The sequence below is a fragment of the Haemaphysalis longicornis genome, unplaced genomic scaffold, assembly GCF_048455015.1.
Source record: "Haemaphysalis longicornis isolate Haplotype H1 unplaced genomic scaffold, Haemaphysalis longicornis Haplotype H1 scaffold_4, whole genome shotgun sequence".
NCBI classification, from domain to species: domain Eukaryota; kingdom Metazoa; phylum Arthropoda; class Arachnida; order Ixodida; family Ixodidae; genus Haemaphysalis; species Haemaphysalis longicornis.
In genome coordinates this window covers 94,435,950-94,459,615 of record NW_027526361.1, presented here as the reverse complement: position 1 = coordinate 94,459,615, position 23,666 = coordinate 94,435,950, and the positions used below count along the sequence as shown (strand labels likewise).

Below are 23,666 nucleotides of genomic sequence, written 5' to 3'. Positions count from 1 at the left end.
CGTCGGATAGATGGCGTTAGCAGTCGGGTCGCTTTGAGTGGAGCGAGGGGAGGCGCAACCGGGTCTGGGTGGCGGCGGTTGGGAGGCGCTAATTTCAAAACGCGTATTTGAAGGGCCCGCGCTGCCCGCGCGAGGACACTGAGGTGAACTCGCACGCAGGGCGCGCGTTAGTACAGCCTCCTGGATTTTCATCACGTAGTTCTTGCCAGTACTCTCCACTACTATTCGTTGATTGATAGCACAAGTAAAAGCTTGACTCGTTGGTTCTTGGGAAAGTGAAATTCGACCACGCTGGCGTGGTTCCGCTCGCATTGCGTTTGATCCTCGTTTCATAAGTAGGTCAGTTACGAATGCTTCGATATTGGCACGGTTGGCGTATTACGTCACTTTATATTTAGCGTTACTTAGAAGAGAATACAGGTATGATGAATAGCGAATGCTCTGGCAGTTTACAAAAATGTTCACTGTACTGTAGTGCGAAATTTTTGAAGCGAACTTCAGAAGTGCCCGTGCAGTGAAGTTAAGCAATTTAAGTTACAGTAAGTTTGTTTGTTTTGTGTGAGAAGCTATGGTAATTGTTGCGAAATAATCCACAAGACGGGCAGTGCATCCGAGGCGCTGCTTTTTGCTTGGTAACGCCGGCAGACGCAGGTGTTGCACAGACTGCGGGTCTGTCAGGCAGCCTGTGAGCAAACACTAGTTCGGCCAGCGCACCTCCTGTGTTGGACCCGACCTTCAGATACGCTTACTGATAAGGCAGCTGGCCCCAGGGCACACACATCGTTTCGCGATAACAGCAAGCCCACTGTGAGTCATCTCTCATTATCTTGTATCGTCGCCCGCATTTGTGCGGGGATAGGCTGCCCTTTGGGCAGCAGCACGCGCCCCGGCTTGAAACCGCTGAGCCGAAGTGCAACGGAAAATTAGTTAGGACGGCGTGGTAATCAGTCGTCGAACTGCAAGATGGCAGCGAAATGCATGTTCTGTCACGCATTGTGTACAAAAAAAATCCCGGACCATCTCCACTAACGTGAAACCTGGGGAGGGGCGAAGCATGCTGTGCGTAAGTGTACTCTTGGCGCCTTGACGTCTTTGCCAACGGAGATGAAACCGTTGGGAGTTAGAGGTATACAGCTTTTCTGTAAAATTCTCGTCTTTGAAGCAGAAACCTCTCCAGCGCGAGGCGTAAACCAGTGGCCCGGTGTTTTTTAGTACCGTTACGAAGCGCTCCACCGCGGTGCGTAGACGAGTGCCCTGGTGTTTTTTAGTACGCGTTACGTTCTAGCGCGAGGCGTAAATGCGTTCCCGGGTGTTTTAGTACCGTGACTACATGAGACGATGATTACGACGACGACAGGAGACGCCCAACAGCCCCAGCCTCCAAGGGGCTTCGCCCGTAAAAAAAAATATCAAGTTTTCTTTTTTAAATTCACCGAGGTCACTCAGCAAATTTCGCTGGTCCGCTTTCGACATCCTTACTGAATGTTTCGTTGGCACTCCTACCTAGACATTTGCATTTTAACTTGTAGTTCCTCTCCGGAAGCGGAATTTGTGTCAGTATCAAAGACGTTCAAGTCGTGGATAGTTCCGGCACATCCCTGCCGTCTCTGCCTTCGGGCAACCCGAGATCAGTCGAAGGAGACACTTTGAAACAGACAAAACCAACAATTCCGAACCGGCCGCACTGTATCCGCTCAACACTTCGGTAAAATGTTAGGTGGAGCGAACGTTGACATGCCGGGCCTGGTAATCACGAGCAGCCTTGCGCGCACGTGTCGTTCAATCCACCCTGTGTCGTAGCTCTGAATCTAGTGTCGCCACCTCGCAGACAAAGCGCGAAACGTTGAGCGGGGAAAGGGCGGCTCCTCCCTCCCTGCTTCTCCTCGCATTTTCTCGCAGCGCTTTCGTTTTCTGTGTTGTGTTTCGTGGACTTCCTTTCTTTTGCGAGAAGCACCTTCGCCGAATCCACCGCGGGTGGGCGCGAAATTCTGCAGCGCTTTGAAATAGAGGGGAAAGAACGACGATAAAATATGCTTGCCGTTACACTTGTTGCCTTGCCGGCGCAGGTGCGTACATTATTACCTCAAACTTGCTAATTTAGCGTTCTTTCCTCTGCGTCAAGTTTTCTCTACCGCATGTTGACCCACCGGAATTTCGGCTTTAAAGGAGCCATGAAGAGAAAATACAACTTCGTTTAATTCAAAAGAACTAGGATTCAGTATCTCACTCAGCTCCATTAGAGCCAGAAAAGACGTTTTTTTAACGCAAAAAAAGCAAGAAGTATTTAAAAACTTTCAAATTTTGCGCCACAGTGACGTGTTATGAGCAAGAATGACGTCATACGGGCCAACAATAAAATATAATTTTCAGTGCGTTAACTGCACGTTAGCATTCAAGTGATACGGTCAAATTGAACTAGAGGCCCCATTACAGACGTCCACTCATGTGTCGTCGCGACAGATCAGTTAGGCGGCCGCCAATCGCGCAAACAAGGTTCCGTGACGTCATAGAAAAGTTGCGGGAAATTGGCTAGGGGGTCGCGACTGCTTCACACGATTTCTTTAATATCTCCGTTATTTGTTCGAGGATTGCGATGATATTGGTATCATTGTTATAGGGACTAAGCAGTCTTTCTAATAAACCCAACTTGTATTTTGTCTTCATGGCTCCTTTAAATTTCAAAGCGGCGTAAAAACTTTGAGGCTGATGACGTCTGTTGGTGATGTTTTCGGGTTTGTTTTGCCTATTCTCTGAACTGAATTCAATGTCCATCCACATTGTCAGCACTTCAGCAATTCACACTTGAGTGTCGGGTTCTAATTCAGCGGTTGGAACTGCTTGCACTTTCTTATGAAGTACCAAAATTAAGTTTCGGGCGATGCTTTCAATTTCTCAAAATAGTTGTGTATGTAAAAGCGGAGTGCAATCGTTGCCTACTAAAAAAAAAAAAAAAAAAAACTCCACGAGAACTGCCTCGATTGTTAACCGCGTTCACAATGTTATCACGAGAAGTGAAGGCTTCGGAATTGGTCTCTTGAACGGGAACCTATGGAGCGTGTAAGTCGTTCAGACTGTTGTCTCTAGGCTATGTCATCATATTATCGCTGTTCAGACATTTGATTGTGCACCTGGTATCGGGAAGGCCATTGGAATAGGGCAGCAGACAAGTTTCGAACTAACAGCTGTGCAGTGCAAGCGTCGCTACATGAGTAAAAATCGGCAGTTGTGCGTGGAGTATCATCGTTACAGTTACGCTTGACGATTGAGAGAGAGGGCGGGAGAGAAAGAGACATTAATAAATTTGCCAGTGCACATACCTGTGCTGCATCTATTCACGCAGACTGTTTTCACAAAACTCTACTTCTCTGTCTCTCCCTTCGCCTTCCCTGGCTTATTGCGTCATCTGGTGCAGTGCGAACGTCATGATCCCCCGGATAACGGGAAACTGCTGCTCACTACATATTTTTTTTTCATTGAATTCTATGCAGCACTGTGGAAGGTGCGAGGTGTGAAAAGGAGCACACAACATTGCGCATAAGCAAGTAGTCCCAGGTGTACCGGTTGCCCAGTCCCTTCTAGGCTTAGCGCAGACGACGTGTGCGGACGAACACAGTCGTCGGTGGATCAGGAGCTTCGATTGGCTGATTCCATTACGGCCGCCCTCCCTATTGGCTTACACCGCTGCAGCTTTTCAGCTGCTGCACGGCGTTTGTGGAAGCAGCGGAGTAATAGAGCGTCAGTCGACAGGCCGTTTTCAAAACCTCGGTGCGCCTCGCGCCGCTGTTCGCCACACTCGAGCAGCGACGGCCTTGGAGCCGTCTGTGCTCTCTGGCGAGTCCGACAGACAGCTCGTACGGAGAGCGAGGGCCTCGTTGAGTAACAAGCGAGCCTGCAAAGAAAAGGAAAAAAAAAAAAAAGACGTCGGGGTAAAAGAAAACCGCGGTAAAAGCGGAGCTAGGCGGGAGAAATATATCGTCGTGTATACAAGTATGCGTGCGCTCAGGAGCGAATTTCAAGGGCAGACAAATTGTAAATCGCCCGAGCGTAGACGCAACAAAAGGAGGCGAACTCGCGCGTGCTTGCTCGCTTCTCATCTCGCGCAGTTTTTTCCACCGAGTTCTTGGCGCCTTGAGCGCGTTGGCGGGGCTGCCTCATCACTCAACGCCGTCGTCCTCGAATGTGTGATCGGTTGCATTTTCGCCCCAACGCGTGTTTCGTGTATACACTCGTCATGGTTTTCTCTGCTGGAAGGCGTTGCTCGATAGCACCGTACTGATTCTTTCAACGTCACAACCTTCTTTGCATATAATTTTGCGCGAACGCTTTGTGTAATTGCATAGGCGGAAGTTTTTCGGAGGAGAGATGTATATTCACCTTTTTCTCGCCTTACCTTTGCCTGTGGCAGTGCAGAGCTGTTTACTTTTTGTTTTGTGTTGTCTCGCGATACACTCTTTTTTTTTTCTTGCTCTAAATATCCTGTCGCGTAGTGGTCACGAACTTGCCCAGCAATTAATTCGTGCTTTGGCAGTCAAACGGGCATGGGTTACCGTTGTGTGCATCTTCGCCAATTGAAAATGTGGGCGCTTTCCAGCAGCTATTTTGCCTCAACCTGTGGTACTTGTAGTCCGCAGATACGACACTTACGGCGCCGCATTCGCTTACAAAGAGCGCTTCACGACTTGAGAACTATGATAAATAATCAAGAGGTGAACGTCCGATCCCAGCAGCTCGCGCGATGAAGAATTGGAGTCCGTAGCGTTGAAACCACGTTCAAGGCCTTACGTGCCGCATGTAACAGCGCAAATGGGCATAAATGGGCCCTAATATAAAAGACAAGTTTGGTACAGTAAAAAGACCTCTTTGTCCCGGTTACAATATTTCCGATTTGATCGCAAACTCGAACAAGTAACGTAGGGGAAAACAAAAAACATCAGACAGTGGCGACTCCCCAGTCATTTTCTGGTGACATCTTTATGACGTCACAAAATCATGTTTGCGCGATCGACGACCCACAGTGGAACCCACTGCATAGAAACATGACTAGGAGATCATAATAGGGCCTCTACTTCAGTTTTATCGTATTAATTGAATTCCAGCGAGCAGTCAACACACTGATAACTGTTATATGATTCCCTCTATTGCGTCACTCCTGATGTCATATGAGGCGAACTTGGGAAGTATCTGGATATTGCTCGTTTTTTTTTTTTTAATTAGAAAGACGTCTTGCGGGGCTGAAATGGACTGAGAGATTTACCAAAGTTCAGTTCCTTCAAACAGAACAAAGGTGTATTTTGTTATGTCCCCAGTAACGATCTAAATCCATGAAGATCCCTGCCGGCGTGAACTGGGTTCGAAACCTCGGCTCGGCGTCAGGAAGGAATTCTTGTTCAACATAAGCGCCATGTGGTCTGTGTGTGTGCGTGTGCCGGGCGCACTGCGCATGCGCTGACCACGCACAAATTTTTAGCGAAACGAAGTTTCCGATTTTTGCGCCAAGCAATTTGCTATACTGTCCAGCCGAATCATGTGGTACTAGGTACCTCCCCTGTTCCTGCCACAGTTTCCACTGCTGACACAGTGACCTCCGGAAACGAGTTCAGGCTGTCAGCAAAAGCTGCTTCGAATGTGGCGAGGTCCGTTCTCGGTATTGGAGAACTATAGTCGTTGACATCGGAGGACAAACTCGAGGCGGCCGAGTGACCCCGCGAAGAAGCTGGTTCCAGAAGCGACGCCGCCTGAAAGGAGCTCGTTTTCACTAATCGCGCGCACCACGTTCCTGGTTCGTTTAACCAGAAACGGACTCCGCAGACTGCCGCACTTGCCGTCGGCTGACAAGGCGGCGGCGGCGGGCCCCTTTGAAAAGCCAAAGATTCTCAGCGGCAAAAGGAGGGCCTCTTGGCGTGGGTCAAGGTCAAGTTTGACGGGCAGGCTAGGCTCTTCCTTTCTCTCGTTGCCGCCGCCGCTGCGGCGTGTGTCCACATCGCCAAGGAGCCGCGGTCAGTTCTTTGTTCTTGGCGACGTCGTCTGCGGGACGTGCGTATCGGCGGCGGTGAAAAGTCGTTTGAGCCATGGATATTCCCGGAGGCTCGGGTGGTGCGATAGCACAGGCTTGCTTCTAAAGCAGGATTCCTTGTAGGGAATGACGTTACTGCTTAACTTGACGACAATGAGTCATGTCTTTTGGGGGGTATCCTGACACGAGCGTTTTCCGTGGAGTGCAAGTAAAGAAAGCTACATTCCGCCATCGTCCCGGTGCCCTGTTATTCGGTGTTGGGAAGGGAAGCTCCAAATTCACAGTGGTATGAGTGGAAATGATGGCTGCGCATTTTTTTTTTTTGCATCTACAGCGTATATTAGCGACTAAAGTCCCCCTCCCCCTGCCTCCTACCCAAATTCCATACGAGGATAGTGCTCGGGGGCTCGGTGAATGGCCAGCCAGCAAACTCCTGGAGACCGGAGACGGCGATAAGGTTCTTCTACCTTGGAATATACGTCGGGCCCATGCTGCTGCGTCCAAAGCGTAATCACGCCCTATCCATTTTGTTGTTCTTGTTGCAAGGCGCGGGGAGACTTCGAATCGCACTCATCGTTGGTTAGCTACGGGAAAACTAGGTGAGGGGATATGTCAGGGATATTTCTGTTAAATAATCTTGACTCGCGGCGATATGGGATGGAACAGCGCAAACTGTTGCCGAGATTAGCTCCCGGCTTCGTTGAAAAGTTGAAAAGGCAAACGAAAGTGATGATGTGGCTGTCCGCGGGGGGGGGGAGACGACAGCCAGTCAAACGCGAGTGAGGGCGTGCGGCGACGCGGCGGACCGTAGTGACCCACAGTGCGTGACAAAGACGTTCCCGCCGACGATCACGTAGGCGCCGCGTCTCTTCGCCATCGGAAAGCGGAACGAAAGGTCTGCCGACCTTCTGTCTCGACTCGGGGAGCACAAAGAACGCTTTCGCCTTTTCTCCTCCTCGCTGTTTGCCGCCTGGCCGCTGACAGATACGTCTTCGGTTTCGCCGAAGTAGCGGTTTCGACTCCTGGTCGCTGATACGGCCGGGGTGTCGAAGCCTTCGTCGCCTCTGCCGTGGATTCGCTTCTCCTCCTCCTCCTCCGTTCGATGTCGCCTGTTCGTCGTCGATGGCTGTGCGCGTGTGACATCAGGGATGGGCAGGGTCTTTGGGCGCGACTTCCTTTTCCCGTCGCGGAATCCGCTGCGCGCGGCCGATAACGCGGCCTGCCACAGCGCGCCTTCCAGAAGCCGAGCGAGATCGGCGCCCGCTGCTTCCGCTGCGGCCGTAGCAGTCGCCCTATACGGGCTGCCTTCGCGGTGGGCATTGCTACCACGTGTGCAGCCCGCGACGGGTGGGTGCGAGTCGTCCCTTATCACGCTTGCGCAGCTTGGGCCAGCTATCGCGCACGTATTCGGGCTTTCCAAGGTTTTATGGGGAGCCAATATGTGCCGGTAGAGCGCTGTGAATCCTAGCTATACCTATCGGGACATGCTGTGGTGGGGGTGAACGGTTTAATTTAGAACACCGAATGTCTTCCCTTCCCAACACCGAATGTCTTGCACGGCTCTGAAGATCGCGTATGTTCCAATAGCTTCGTATTTCGCTTCCTTGATCAATACTACCTCCATGGCCTAAATTTGAGCGCCCGACGTTCCGCGTATACAGTATAGTACAGTGCCTGAGCCACTGCATGCCCACCGCCCTTGGCAGGTCGAGAAGAATTATTTACCAACTTATAGCAGCTCCCTTGAATTCTCATAGATACAGTAATGATAAGTTAGTATTGGACTGCTACACAATTTTAGAATAGTGTTACTCGCGCATCGGACTACGCTTCTGAAGCTTCATCGAATTATTTGGATATATTTGTTCGTGCGTCCACGTGACACAGTCCGTGGTGCTACTACTTTTTTAATTCGTAGTACAATGCCAAAGGACGTCAGAAGATCGAAAAGCAAAAACGCCCGTGTGTACGAGATTTTGGCGCACGTTAAAGATCCCCTGGTGGTCAAATTTAATCCGGAACCCTCCACTACGGCGCGCCTCATCGCCTGCGTTGCGTTGGCGCGTAAAACCCTACAATCAATCAATCAATCAATCAATCAAATCATACCGCATCCAACTTCCCCGACGACGGAAGCTTGATATCATCGTCACAAAATAGTTACGCCATGCTTAAACAGACATTGTGAAGCTTGGTGCTTCATCTTGTATACAGGGCTCGTTAATACTTTGCTTTCATTATAAGGCCACCTATGCCACAGGCATTCTTTATCTAAACTCTGCGCTTTTCTGCTCGTAGTATTTTTCTCCCCCGAACAGGAGTTAGCTTTGTCGCCCTGTTCTCAAGCAATATCTGGCGTAAAGCGCTGCTATTGGCTACCGCCGCTTCTTGCTTGCAAGCGGAAGGCGTTGCCGTTGAACGACAGCCTCGCGAGCCCCCCAAGTAGCGCACCGAGAGCAGGGTGTGTTTCCGCTTTTGTTTTTCTCTCTACTGTACACCCGTTTCGAACGCGTCGTGGCTGGCAAAGGCTCCGCCCCCAGCCTGGCCAAGTTTTCATACGTAGGCGACCATCTTGCTATTTCTCATTGTCGGGAACATCAGCCGAGAAATGCTCACAGTGGCCGCACTTGGCTGTCAGATGTGTGAACGTTGCGCCTTAAGTTCCTGACCTATCACCGCTTCTATTTTTTTTATTAGTTTATTCTGGCATAGCTTCGAAGTCAACGCTACAGCTGAATGTACTGTCCCACGCCGCTCTCTGTACATTATGATACAAGTTTTCCGTAGGATTCAAACAGCGTCTAATCATCCCTGTGGTACTGGACAACTTGCGATTGATGAAGACTTAGGCTGTTGACTCGGACATCACTCTTGGACCAGAAAAGATTCCCAGGTAAGCAAAATGTTTAGCTAGTTCTGCCGGTCAAAATATTGCTTTTCGAAGCCACCCTGGCGTAAGTATCGCCGCAAATAATACTTACGGAAGAAGCGTTGGCAATATGCTCCAGTGGTAATATAACCCGTTACGCGGCCAAGTGCACGGAACCTGTGGCATTTTCTCCGATAGAGTGTTTAGTAGTTAATATATTGCGATTCATTCAAGAGGGACCACGTTACACGGAAACAGGCCGGAAGCGGTTGCTCTGGAAAGTTTTTATCGTTACACGTCCGCGGAAATTGCATCTATTTCTGTTTGGGCTGCGGAGGGCAGTGACCATATGCCTCGAATTCGGGCAGATGTGGAGGCGGATATATATCCGCAAGCTCGCAATATTGCCAGAAACGTGTTGCTATTCGGAGGGCGCAACCACGAGAGAAGATGCGTTTTGGGCCAACTACAACAATGCAATCTCGTCGCCGGCATCGGTGGGGGGCCTTGAATTCTGGGAACACACACGCGAGAGCGATCCGAAACGTCGATAAGAAGCGGCTGCCGGCCTCCGAGGCGTGCCAGTTTGCGGACAGTTCTCGAATCTCTGCTTTGGAGGTCTTGACCACCTGTTCGGCCTGGCCGCGGGCTCCGCTCCCTCCCCCCCTCTGGCAGCGAAGCGCGTCTAAACAGCGCAGGTGCTGCCATCCACCCTACGGGACGCCAGAACACACGTCCTGTTCCGACAACGGTTCGACAAGTACGCGGCAATGGCGACAAGGTCAAAGACTCCTTGCTAACTGCATCATTACTTTTTTTCGGCTTGTCTGTGGGTGTACCAGCGTGAATCGGTATCGCCGCTGAGATAACGAGGAAGCTGTTGGTGAACGTCGAAAGCATGAAGATAGTGGCGCGTCTTGGCGCTTCTAATCCGCTTCTAAGCGGTTGTTACGAAGAGTGTCGAATAACAAATGGCTTGACCACAACGTAGCAACGAAAGGGGAGCGAGCACATTCGGTGATTGGATGGTCCGTTCTACACTCGGCTTTACCTCCGGGTTGGTGATGTGACTCCAACGGTCTGTGTGGCGACCTCCGGGCGGCTATAATCAGATTTCACGCTTGTCGTTGTTATTATTGTTTCTTCGTTTCTTTGTTTTTTTTTTTGTTTCTTTCCTTTTCTTTTTCGTTTCTTTCGTTTCCTTCGTTTCTTTATTTCAACCTTTCGACTTCACTTTGAAGGTCTTGAGAGGTGAAGCCTTTATTCCCTCTGTCCTACAGACGACCGTTGGGATGACCTCCGTGTGAACCCCACGGGACGGAGGGGTCAGTCGGCGTGTCCCAGGCCCCGTCCTTCTTTCGTCTCTCGCCGTCTCTTTCTCACTGTTCGCGTGCTTACAGCGTCAAACGTTGCACTGTGTGTTGTTATTTATTTTTCATTCATTCCAAGCATGGACGGTGACGCGGGAGTAAAAGGTTACCTTCCCCTGTGTGACTTTGAGAAAACCTGCGTGCGCCAGGTTTTCTTTTACGGCGACCGGTGGCGCGCGGAAAGAAACCTGCGACCAGCACTGTGGAAGCGAGCGAGAAACGCGTGCCCGTCTACAGAATCGCGCACAAAAAGAAGTTTTAAATGATAAAGGGGGAATATCGGAAAAGGGGGGTGGTGGCACGCGAAGGCCGGGAAGAAGCGGGGAGGGGTTGTTGGGGGGTGATTGTACGATGCATCGGTATTCACCTGGTTCAGAAAGTCCCGCCCTGTGCCTGCACTGACGGCGCAGAACCGCGTAAACGAAACACGAAAGAAAAGAAAGGAAGAAGCGGGGCACAAAAAGAATGAAAAAAAGAATAAGAAAACGAGGAAAAGGAGCTCCGTATGTGCGGGGGTGCGTGGACGAGGAAGACGGAGGGGGTCGGAGCGGAGGGAACAGCAGGAGACTCAAGGCTGGTCCCTGAGGGGAGCAGCTAGGAGCAACAACCCCTGGCCGCCGTCTTTTCCTGCGTTTTTCCCTCTTTTTCGTCGTCTTCGTCGACGGCGCGAGAGCGAGCTCGGGGGCTTTGCGGGACCCGCGGAAGGTTCTCGACCAGCTGTCCGACTTTCCCACGGCGCTCGGAAACAGGCGCTCGGATGGAGGGCTGAGGGGGAGAGGCTGTGGCTTTCGCGCCCCACTGCCGTCGTCCACTGTTACCCGTTGCATGCACGCAGCGCCGTAGTACTATACGCACGACCCCGGGGCCAATTCGCCACCGGCCGCGCCGCGTGGTCTGATGGTGGCCGGTGCGCGACGGCGGCTTCTGGAGATCCGCTTCCGCACGACTCCGCTCCGGGATCACCTGCGTGCCCAACGAGCACTTTTTTCTCACTTTGTTTGAGCCTTCGAAGTGGGAAGCGCGAGAAATGTCCTATGGACGTACCACTGACCTCACAGAAATGGAGTTTTCGCTCTTGAGCTAGACTGAATGCTTGTCCAGGTACTACGCGGTTGCACTAGTATAGACAATATACATTGCGTGCTCGTTGAGGTCTGTATTCAACTGGGCAACTCGGTAGTTCGAAACTGCTGCTTACCTTCTGAAACATAGTGGCGTGAGGCTTGAGCTTGTTGAGTCTTTACAAAAAAAAAAAAAAAAAAAAAGAAAAGAAAAACGTAGAACTAGCCGTATTTGCATAAGGAAGTAGGTATTTATTGAGTAATGGGGAAAAAAGAAAAAAAGAAAGTTAAGCGACAGGCGTAAATTGCCTCGCATAGGGGTGGGCAAGAACAATGTGAATACAAATAATGCAGACATCATACATTTGGTAGCAATACATGAAAATAGAGGGAGCTACATCGGGCAAAAACGGCCAAGCGAGAATAGCTCGAGGAGAAATAAGAGTGCATCGAAGGCACATGCACAAGAAAGAGGAAAGGGAAGACGTTCTGAAGATTTTTTTCTTCTCGGTGTCCTGTGGCTGGAAAACATGCTTACCGTCTTTTCCATGCCAGCGATTCGGCCTCGGCAAATGCTTTGTGACAGCTGTTTAAACTAAAGCCGGTCGCGCTCTCCCGCAAGTAACAAATGTTCCTCGCATATTACCTAACGGCGACCTGCTCCGCAAGACACGGGTGTCCGGCCAGAAATCGTTGTTACGGAACGCGTGTCCCGTTAACGGTCGGCCATTAGTTGCCAGAAAAGCGCTACTTACTTTTCCCTGCCGAAGTTTAAGGTTTCGCTGCCAACAGCTTCCTGCGGTAAAAATATTTGGAACGGTGCCTGCTCATGTCGTTCCGGATATTCCAGGTTGCGTCACGAGGCATGCCTTCATTTCTTTCTGTGCTAACGCCACGAAAAACGAACGACCACGGTGGGCCGGCGGACGTTTCGTCTATCCACGAAAAGTGAGGATGATCGTGAAGGTAAAATACAGAAAAGCAGGAGACACGTATAGAGATTACGCAAGTGGCTCGAAATGGGGCACGACTCTCTTAATTCAAAAGTTTGCTTCGTGGCGTAACGATACAAGAGTTCACAGGTATACGAACAAGTTGAGTTGGTGTTGAGGAGTTGAGTCCAAGAGTTGTCTACGAAATGCTCATGAACCCAGCGCTGCAGGTCTGGAAAGCGGGCAGCCAGGGTGGAGGCCGGTTTCGCGAAAGCATGCCACAGTCGGATTTGATGCAGCTCCACAGGTCCACAGCACATGCTCTTTCTGAGATAGGCATTTAAATGCGGACTGCATGGGTTACGGTTACTGCAGCGCATCAAGATGGAACCAGCGCCAATCTAATCAATGCGGGCTTTCCTTTCGTAATGAAGTTCGCAAAATTTTCCACGGGTATTAAATCTTGTTAGTCTCTTATAAAAGTCACTCTTCGTAGCTTGTATTTTTGGTCAACCTGGATTGATTCCCGAGCCTGGCCTTCGGGCTTCGTGCGCGCTTCGACAGTTATTTTCGTTCAATAATGCTGCATGAGGCTTTCCTTATTTATTGATAACACGCTTTTCTCCGAGGAATTCTATGTGGCACATATGCCAAGGTTGTTAAAAAAAAAACTGCAAAGTGTGCAACATAAGCTGCATTAATTCCGCGATTGCATGTATCGAAGTCCTCTTATATCGTACACGTGCACTTTCATTTTCTTGTCGCTTTGCTCGCAATGAACTGAGTGACAAGGAAAAGAAAACGCAATTAACGTGGGCCAGCTCTAACCGTTCACTCCACTCGCAGAAGAGGCAAAATTAATTGGGGGAAAATACGCTGGAGGCAGCGGGACTCGGGCGAATATACGTGCCGGTAGCCGAGGAAGGTTGTGCGCGCATACAATGCCTTGTCGTCGGCTGTCGTTCCCTTTTCGCTTTCTTTCTGCCACCAATTGACTCAGTTTGCGGCGGGATTTTTCTTTTTCTCCGTTCCTGGGACTTTTTGTTTTCTTCTTCTTCTATTTTTGACTCACCACTCCCTAGGGCTCTCTCCGCCGCTATTCAGTCATGGCTGCACGCATGCGCCCACGCGGAGCGATTTACGCTGTAACGAGGAGAGGAAATTGGAGGTCTGCTGCTATTACAGCCGCCTCGCGACCGCGTAGAATTGTGTTAAGGCGAGCGCGGAAGGAACTGCAGCGTGTATATGCCAGACTACATACGACCACCACGATATATACACGCGAAAGAACGGCTGGGCAGAGGCGACTCGCGAAAGACCATAAAACTATTTCGTAAACACCGGCAACGAACGCAACACCAATGCCTCACTGTCTGGGATTTATTTTTCTGTTCCTCAAATTGGAAAAAAAAGTCGTGAAACGATGGTTTCGTGAAATGCGGTTTCAACATATGGGCTGCTTTATTTTCGAAAATCATGGGTCGGTTTTAAACAGTGCTTTATCTGCGCCTTCGTAGGCGCCTCCGTCTCTGATGCAGTTCTGAATTCCGTCCTGTACCTAATGGACCTCAAAAGTTATCACTCCGCACTTTTCCCGAAGCTTCCGCTAATGCGTTCACTGATCCAGCTCACAACTCTAACCCTCTCGGTCAGTCTTGTCCTCTCCTTTTCATTTACTTACTTTAAACTACATCGGGGACTACGGGCATGGGAAGGATCTGGCTGGCCCCCCTAGCCTGCAAAGAATTATTATTTCCTTATCGGGATGATTGTCCCATGCCTTGGTCGAGTATATCCAGTGGCTCGGGAGGACCGTTTCCATTGCCATCTTGCCGGTCGATGTCCAATTTGTAGTTTTGCTCCGCAAATAATAGACCAACTTTCCGTGAAGTTTTGTAATAGGGGGCGAATGTGTAAGCTGCCAACACTGAACAAAAATGTTAGTGACAGTTGGCCATATATATGCGGGGTTAGTCATAGCAAATGCGAGACGCCGCTATTATTGTGCGTACGCGGATAACAACACGATAGTGTTAAGGGTGCGCCAGGAACAATACGGGAGCAGTTAACAGTGCGAGCGAACCGGGGAAATAAATACGTTAAATTTCTTCAGTGACGGCGGAATTGGGCAAATTGGTCGACACTGATCGCAGGGGTTGACGCAGGGGTTGAAGACCGCACCGCATTATCCGGGTATGGTATAGTTCTAACTCTTATTAGGGAACAAATATTGTTTACTGAAGACAAAGTAGATTATATGGGTGCAGAAGGGTAAAAGGAAGCGATAAAAATTTGCAACGCTGGTCCTTAATTTAACGCGTGTGATGCTCAAAGCCAAGAAACAGAAAAGAAAAAATAAGCGCGTCTCGGATATCGAGGGAAAGTAAAAATCGCAATGAGGGTAAAACTGTTTCGTGCATGCACCGGAACCGTTCGGGGGACGAGAAAGATGAATGAAGTCTCGTGACGCGGATAAGCTGTCCTGTTATGACGTCGCTCGCGTAAGCCCCCCCTTGCCTTTTTCCCTTATTGTCCCGTCTTCCGGTGGCGAGGCGAATAGGGCGAGTCTGATGAAAGTGGAATAAAAAAAGAATGGAGGTTGCGAAAGTCGGGGGTGATCCCCGTCTTCGCTGTGGGCGAGAGAAAGGCCCACTGTCGGCTTCGTTACGTCACTGTGAGAGGCAGGTGGAGTAGTAGGCCTTGTTTGTGTTGTCTGCTGAAGAGTGGCCGCCTTGGGCAGCTGGTGAAGGGAAAAAAAGGGGGGAGGAGGAAGAAACACCCGAGGTAACGGGTCTTCCTTATGGCGCTTCCTTTCTTCGTACTTGGTGAGCGGTACATAGTAGCGTGTGGAAGTATGTGGAAGGGGTAACACTAAACTAAAGGGACCCCCCCCCCCCCCCTTTCCTCGTCCCCCACCCTGCCTTTCCTTACGGTTCTCTACGAACACAACTTTAAGCGGTGTCGTCAACGCGCATGCGTCGCTTTTGTGTTGGCGATAGAAACGCGCGATCGTTTTGTTGCTCCCCGGCTTATTCCTTCCCCTCACACGAATTTGTTTGCTTGCGCATCCTATTTCCCCTCCTCCTTCTCCCCTTTCATTTCTTCGAGCTTTGTCTCTCACGCCAGCGATCCCCTCCGCCCCGCCAGATTTTTTTCTTTCTCCCGTGTGTTCTAGTGGCCGACTTATAAGCTTCCTGCTTACGGGAAGGAAGTGGTTCAAGGCCGTTGCAACGGAAAGGGGAGCGCTGGCAACCCGTTGTGGTTCCCCCGTCTTGCACCCCCTTCTCGCTAGCATTCATTTCCCTACCTGCCACCTCATTGTTATGTAGCTCCCGTGTTTATTTCTCCCTTAACCCGCCTCCCGCCTTTCATTTTTTTAAGCATGCTACCCAGTCTTTTACGGAGCAGAGTAACCGAAATTGTTCACTTATTGAGAACGAACGAGTTCGTCTTAGCTGCGACTTTGTTTTAAGCTAGGTTGAGAACAACGAATGGGTTCCGCAACAACGACTGTTTGTTTGAGGACGAAGGCAAGGCAGGCGTCAAGAAGAAACAACGATTGCTTCCACGGCAGCCGTGGAAGGAAGGAAGGTGCGCGAAACAGAGAGAGAGAGAGAGAGAGAGAGAGAGAGAGAGAGAGAGAGAGAGAGAGAGAGAGAGAGAGAGAGAGAGAGAGAGAGAGAGAGAGAGAGAGAGAGAGAGAGAGAGAGAGAGAGAGAGAGAGAGAGAGAGAGAGAGAGAGAGAGAGAGAGAGAGAGAGAGAGAGAGAGAGAGAGATCCTGGTGGGGTCGCCCAACGGTTCGCGAGTTCATTAAGGTTCACGCTGCCCCATCGACTCGACCGTTGAGACATCCAGCGATGCGTGACACTTGCCTCAAGCCACTGCGTGCAGCGCTTCTTTCTCGACTCGACGTTTTAATTTTGCTTACTGGGCCTGTTGTTGACGTCGTGTAGGCAGTGTGCCACGATACACGCGCGTCGCCTCAACGGACGATTTCACTTACGACCTTGGCTCTTCGTTTCGCTTCGAGATTCTCTTGGAAACAGACTTTGCGTACTTGCTTTTAGCGAGTAACAGCCGCATTACCTGCTCACTCTTTCCCTCGGCTTTACCGACCTTCTTGTAGTTACACCGAACGTAAAGTGATGGCAGAGTAAACGCGATGGTTGTTTTAATCCACCTGGGGAGTCTTTGTGCCAGCGACACGCTTTTTCTCGCAGCGGTGACAGGCCTCCAGGCGTTGCTAAAAATGGCACTGGTAGTTCTGATTATGCTACAGTCGCCAACAGGTCACGGTGCCCGTTAGTCTTTTTTTTTTTTAGCAAGTGGTAGTTTCAACGTCAGTGCCTATGGTACGTGTAGCACTGGGGTAGCACTAGGGTATGTGTAGAACTCTGTCATCGGTGCACTCGTATCTACGTGGGCATGAAAGACTGCGCCCGATCCTTAGTTGCGATGAGTATTATAGAATACAGATTGATTCAACATCTAAGGGTTCGTTGGCTTCCTTCACTGCGCGGTACAGCAGGGTATTTTTCTTTATGTAGGCTGCATTGAGGCTTCGCCACCCAGACTACAAGGCCTAAAACGTCCCCTTTGAGACGCTTCTGGTCTGTCCATCGCTCCGTCACGAGCGTACGTCCTGGGGGTCACGTTTTTTATATTCCGGACACCAAGCTCTGCAAATTTCGCATTCATTCTCACGGTGTTCAATAAGCGGGTGCACGGACTTCTGATTCGACACAAATTCGTTGTCGGTAGTTTCATGCACCACTTGCTCCGTCCTATCTCCATTGCCCATGGCTTTCGACAACGAGCGAGAAGTCACCATGTGCCGTATCTCTCTTTTTCGGTTATTTCACAAGGCTTGCTGACGGAACAGCTGCAAGCGACTCGCCTAACCAATATGCACACCATCCCATCCCGACCGAATCCCCCCCAGCACACTTAGCTAGTCTGTTATCTGGCAAAACACGTGTCGAACTTACCTTTACGTTACCTCTGTATACAGGACGTATACAAGGAATATTTTCAGGCACTTCCGCAGTTTTTATCATTGTCAGATGAAAGATATTACCGCGTGGACTTGTTTTGCACATGACTAAATGGGAACGGCTGCTGATTTCTGTCGTATGCACGTTTTCACATTACGCAATGCAAGAATGATGTTTTCGCGATGGTTTTACAGCACTTTATTACGATATGCGCAGTCAGAACATCTGTTTTATATGAAGCAGAGATGTTGGTGGAAAAATACGTACCGCGACTACACTCGACGAAGATGAAGATTGAAGTCCTGCCGCGTAAGTTGACGGTGGTTTTCTTAACTTTCTGGAGCAAATTTCTGGCGCAGCTATTATACGAGGACTGCAGTTTTGCTCTAAAAATGAAGGAAACGGTGTAGTTTAGTTATCTGTACGGGATGTAATGGCCTAAAGGTATACCTTTTCTAATATCTTCCTTGTCTGCGCATAAAGGAAGGAAACGTCGATTCGTTGATTTAATTACATTTAATGGCGCTGGAGCGACTTCAATACAGTCGGAGGCATGAAAGGCGAGAAACCCCGCATATACCGTAAAACCTCGTTATAACGAAATACATTTTTCCAGATTCCCGCTTTTTACGACGTGTGTCATGGCTGCCCCTACAGTGCACCGAACAGAATAGCGCTTACAGCGAAGACAAAGCCCTGTTTCGAAGACTTCGTTATAACGGAGGTTCATTATAATTATTTTTATTCTAGCATTGTTGTAATTTGGGAGCACTGGGGATCTCTAAGCCAGTGCGGTCGCGCGCTGGCGTCGTTTAAACCGCCAATTTTCGGGGGTGTGACCTGGCGTTCTGCAGAGAAAGTCGTCCCCGCAGGCTTGATTTCGAGGAAAACACCCGGAGTTCGGCCTCCTCGCCCTTCGTCTACCGCCCATCTTGCCGCATGATCAAAGGCGGCGCCCGCGTTAATCATTAGAAATAACTTAGAGGCCCTGAACGTTGAAGGTTAGTGAGGCATCAGCAGCAGCAGCAGAAGGCAGCGAAAACATCTCACCTGAGGTCCTCGCACAGCGAGGCACTTCGTGACCGAGCAATCTGCGGAACACTATACGCGCGTGAGCTGCAAATTGCGGCAGGTGAGAGGGGCGCTGTACACCAAAGCGAAGCATGAATCTCGCCGCCGTCGGTCGCTCGGTATGTGTGCGCCAGGGTGTTGATGAGCGAATGGACAAAGTGCTTCAATTTTTGCGTCGCAGTGCTGTGTGTCGGGTCCCGGTAGGCGCCTGTGATAAATGGTTTACAGATCAAGTTCGTTGGGTCTATTGTGTGTGTTGAGTAGGAAACAAAAATGTGAAAACTTACTCGAAGGAGAGAGAAAAAAAAAAAGCGCTGTTCGTTTAGAACGTAGCGGTTGGGTAATACTGAACAAATGCGCAGTGCTTCGGGGGCGTCTAGGATGGCGCACCTTGATGCACACATTTTGAACAACTTAATAGTTGCGTACACTGTATACACCGTCTTAATGACTTCGTGTGTATGAGTTGCAGCATTCTCATCTTGAAAGTGTGACTTTGAGGCGACAGTTATTAATTGGGCTCAGAATTAGGAGGCTATTGCAGGGCTTCGCTGGGTAGTGTTCGCTGTATTGTTGTGAAGCAGGTACCAAAATAACTACCGCTGCAGCACGGGTGATGAGACAGTCCACTTCTTTTCCACTTTCCATAGCAGTAAAGCACTCTAAACGCAAATCGGCTCGTCTTGAAGGCCAATCAATGCTGAACAAAAACTGGGCTAGTTAAGCTGTTCCTGGGGTTGCATACTTGCTGGGTTGTGTTGCAATATGAAGCCATATATATATTTTCAAACTTCGCGCGCTTTCTTGCTACCACCTGAAAAGAAAGAGGAAGTTTTACCCCGCTTCCGCAATTGCTGCTCTTCCAAGTCATCGACGTGCTCAGTCGGACTAGCTTTTATGTTTGTTGCGCTTGTTAACGAAAACTATGATTGTGAAATGAATAATATAAACATCAAATGTTCTTTAAAAACACAGCGGGCTAAATAAACATTGCACTCTGCTTGGGAGATTGGAGCGAACGGCTCCGCATGCACAGACGTCACACGCGCGTAATGCGTTCGTAACGCGACGGCCAGCCTTCATCTAACAAGTTATTTTTAAGCGGAGATCGTTGCTTCACCGATGTCGTCAGGTTCCACGTATAAGGGCCTCCTGCAAACAAACCCGCGACGGACACGAGGGTCGCGCAACCGCTCGCCATGCTACGCGTGCTTAGCCCCCCGTAGTGGTTCAGGAAAATGCAGAGACGATGAGCTGGTGTGTCGCCTTGTACACACGTAGCGTGCACCGCGGGGGGACAGTAATGGAGCGGTTTTTAACCACGATACCTCTTCTCGCTCCGCGCAAGCGACGCGATATGCTGCCGGCCAATTATGAGTGCCGGTGGCGTACGCGGCGCTAAATTGCTCGTGGCCGACTGCAGTCCTGGCGCGGAAACCGAATCTCGTATAATCGGCCCCCTTGCGTCACCCGTGGACGCCGAACGACGCGAGTGCGCGGCGCGTTTGTTGAAGAGAGTATACCCTTGGAGGGGGTGTCGAGACGAGAGACTGGAAAATTGTTTGTCGGACAATTATATGCTTATTTCATGGAAATTTTCGCGTGATGGCTGCGTGTCGCGAAAATGAAGAGGCAAAAGATGCGCGGTTGACATTGAAAACGGGGTGGTTTTTTGTTGGAGGCGCGGTGCTGTACTATACGCGCGTATACCCTTTGGGGTGCGGTAATCTCCCTGTTATCTTAGTTACGGAGGGCCGCCCGAGCATATTTTTCATTGTGCCCGTTGCACGTGGAGTGCCGTAATACTCTTGGCTGTCCATCTCCTTTTGTGCGCGCTCGAGTCGAGCGTACATCCTGCAGGACGAAGCACCTGAAATTGTGAAAGTATAATTAAGCAGCCTCGCGCGAGATTGTCGTTTCTGCTCGCTGCGTGACTGTTTTGTTTATTTTCGCGGGGATAAACTTTCCAATTTCAGAGGATGTTTTATTGTATCCTTCGTTTTCCTCGTTACCTATGGGAGCATATCTGCTCTCAGTCAGCTCTTCGTGCTGGTTTCACCAGCTGTATAATGCTGAATACCCGTAGCTGCAAACATAGCAGTAACGCCCCGTCGGATCGCTTTGTGCTGGAGCGCCAGTTGAAAGCAGCGTTGCAAAACGCGTCTCAGCTAAGCACGAGAGTGCCGCCAGTAGCTGCACCGAAGAAAACACAAGGGAAGGGGCGAAATGGAAATATGGAAATGAGAGGTACGGCTGATAGGCTTAGCTATGACCTAATAATATGCTTTGGCTATCGAGTTGGTTCACGACCCTTAGCTATGGTCCCTTGGCTACGACCCTTTAACCCCCACGTGTTACTTTCCTAACTTTACCCTCCTTCGTTACCCCTGTAACGAGCTCATCGCTTTGGTCACACGATGCCGGGCAGAAAGGCCTATTACCCTACGACGCCACAGGCAGCAGCCAGTAGCGGGCGCATCTTTGTCCAGCAGCTGAAATAACCCTGGTGCGCGTGTGCGCGCCTGAATGTGGTAGGGGGGAAGGGAAGGGCCGAGCCCGGCGCCTTGTCACGTCCGACGTTTCGGCGGGTGACGGCCACGGCGTCAGCGCCGTGCCACGAACACACACACACACACCGGCCGACCTTGCGTCGCAGACGCGTACGACACGGCTTCGCAGAAGACTCCTCTTGCGCCCTCACGACGACCACACGCACTCAGGCCTGCGTGATTATTAGCCGGCGTAATAAAAGATTCCTCCCCTCTCGGCTGTGTTCGCGAACGCACACACACGCGACCGCGGCCTGGCCATTCTTTTGCGGAAGGTCACAGCGTTGGGCCGGCCGCCTCTCTTCTTCTGTGGAAACACCTTCGCCGCGAAGGCTGGCTTCCGAGGGAGTTGCGCGCGTCCTTAACGGCACACGCTCGGAGACAATCGCCGCCAACCGCCGACCGCTGGTTGTTTTTCCCCGCGCTTCTTTCTCTGTGCTTTATTTCTGCTGCCCATACACGCTCCCTGAGCTCCTTTCTGTGGTTGTAGTTGTTTTTGCGAGCCCGCTGCCTTGCCTGCCTGGCTTGAGGACCAGGAATATGCCACGGCCCGAAACGCCCTTTAGATAGGAAGCCGCAGGGCCTCGCCTTTTTGTCCGAGTTCATTTTTTCCCCCGGTGACCGGCAAATTGCATATCGCCACTTTGGCGGCGTTTTGTTCTTGCTAGGGCAGCAAGCGAAGGCTTGTACAATTACAGGGCGACGTATGAGGCTTTGTTATCGGAAGCGTGTTGCACGTGTGCGCGTATATGTATGTGAGGGGGGGGGGGGGGGGGGCGAGGGGAGACGACAGCGACTATAGCTCGTTACGTGCCTTTTCGGAGGTAAGAAAGTCCCTCTCCCTCGTAGGGCCGAACCGCCTCTCTTGGGCTAGTAATGATGGCAGGCTTTCTTTAACGCCCGTGCCTTTTTGGCGCCCGTTTTTTACGACTTCCACGGTGCGGTTTCGGCCCAATGCGAATGGTCGCATCACTGCCTTGGGAAACATGTTCATGCCACACACACACACACTCTGCTGCGTGTTTGCGGACGGCGCTGCCTCTTCGCTTGTCTCGCACCGTTGCTCCAGGCTTCGCTATGTGCACTGTATATGTACGGTGTTTGTGTACTTTCGGCGGCATCCACCACGACCGGGGCAGGTGCATTTGGTCTTCGTGTACGTTGGTTTCTTTCTGTCTGTTTTTGCTTCGACAATTCTTGTAGAACTTGGGGTCCTTCCTAGCTAATGTCCTTGTTCGGCGGGTAACAGCTGTAAAGCGACCTCCTCAGTTATACCTCAGTATATCTACGTACGTACTACGACTGCATTACGATGTTGGCGAGATCAAGGGAAGAGACTAAAACGCCCGTGTGCCGATGCTTCTGCGCGCGTTAATAATTGCGCGCACGTTTCTGCTAGGTGGTCTCAATCAAAGCCCTTCGCTACGCGCAACTCGCAGCCCAGGCGTTGCTTCCCCGCGTAAAATCCCCAAGATATGAAAATTTGAAACGGCGTGAGAGCTTTCATGTGTGTGTGTGCGAGCGGATATTTTAACGCATTTCAGAAAAGAAGCTATGACTTGTTTCGGAGTCTTGCGCGAGGATTGTGTTTTGTCTCAGCCAGTGACGGGGGCTCACTTATACTTTGTATAGTCCTTCTGGAATATCAATTGGAGACTCCAGGTAAAGTGGGATTGACAGATACAGCACCTTCGCAAAAAAAAAAAAAAAAAGAAAAAGAAAAAAGAAATTCTACCTTACACCGAACAGCCCGCGTAGAGACTATTTGGGTCGATGTGAAAGTCCGCCAATTACGGGTTGTTTTCTGCCTGGTTATAAATTGAGTTTTCCCTCCTTAAAGATGTTTACAAACGTTGGTAACGAAAGCTCCTGACGAAGTATAAGGGAGACGAAATTTGTGGGGCTCCGAGGCAGCGATTTTCTTTTTTTTTTATTACTCCCTTCTTAGAGAGGCTTGGTAGGTTCCATTATAAAAACCATTGCGTCGTTTTGTTTTTTGCCTTCGATCAGAGCGAAAAACAAACAAAGCAGTTGGCTTTTGCAGCGAAAGAAGCGTGCGCTTACGGGAATACACAGGCGATCAAGCGCGTGCCATCCTTTGATGTACGTTGATCCATTGAACGCGGCGCGCTGCTCACTTTTCCGCGGAAATCGCGCACGCGCGTGCGTGAAAGTAGGTGAAGGAAGCTCGACCGGCTGGGGGCGTCGTCTCTCAACAATGGGCCCACTGTCGGCTCGCCGACCGTCTTCCGCGCTTACGTGTGCGTGGGCGTCACGCAAGCAAACGAACCGAGTTTTGCTCCGCCGGCTAAAGAAAACCGTTTCAGCGCCCTTGGGATGCACTCCCCCGAATTTTCTTATTTTCGTATCGCGATGCCATCCTCCTCCCGTTCGCACTCAGTCGCGCCCCCGTAACAGCGTCAACAGCCTACGCCGCCGGCCTCCGTCTATCTTTCCTTTCGGCACTGTTTGCTCCGATTCGCGCCGGCATAAGGGCTCGTCTTCTTCTTCAAACTCCGCGCCATTCTACGCCCTCTTTTCCCATTCTGACCGCCAACTCGCGCGACTCCATTGAGAGAATCGTGCGCTTCTGGAAACAAACAGACTCCCAGAAGGAGAACGCGGGCTGGTTCGGTTTTCTGTTTGCCTTTTTTCCGACCGGAAAAAGTCCCCCCTCCACGCCCGCTCTCCCGCCTTTTTTTAAATATCTCTTGTTCGCTTTATAGCGGCTTTCTCGCACCTAACTCACTCGTCGGCTCGTGCCCGCAGTGAAACCAAGAAGGCCTAGAAGGAGAGAAAAAAAAAA

General features: G+C 50.5%; 1 protein-coding gene across 6 annotated transcripts in view; it reads left to right on the top strand.

Annotated features, from left to right (window-relative positions):
• Pnt (ETS transcription factor pointed) overlaps positions 1-23,666 on the top strand; it is a 333,486-nt gene that overhangs the window by 239,300 nt on the left and 70,520 nt on the right. The window contains exon 1 of one of the 6 annotated variants that reach the window (XM_077707318.1): positions 8,603-8,906. The exons of the other annotated variants lie outside the window; for them this stretch is intronic. The gene's annotated coding sequence lies outside the window, so the exon portion shown is untranslated. Of the gene's footprint in view, positions 1-8,602; positions 8,907-23,666 lie in introns of those variants that run through there. 6 annotated transcript variants of the gene reach the window in all.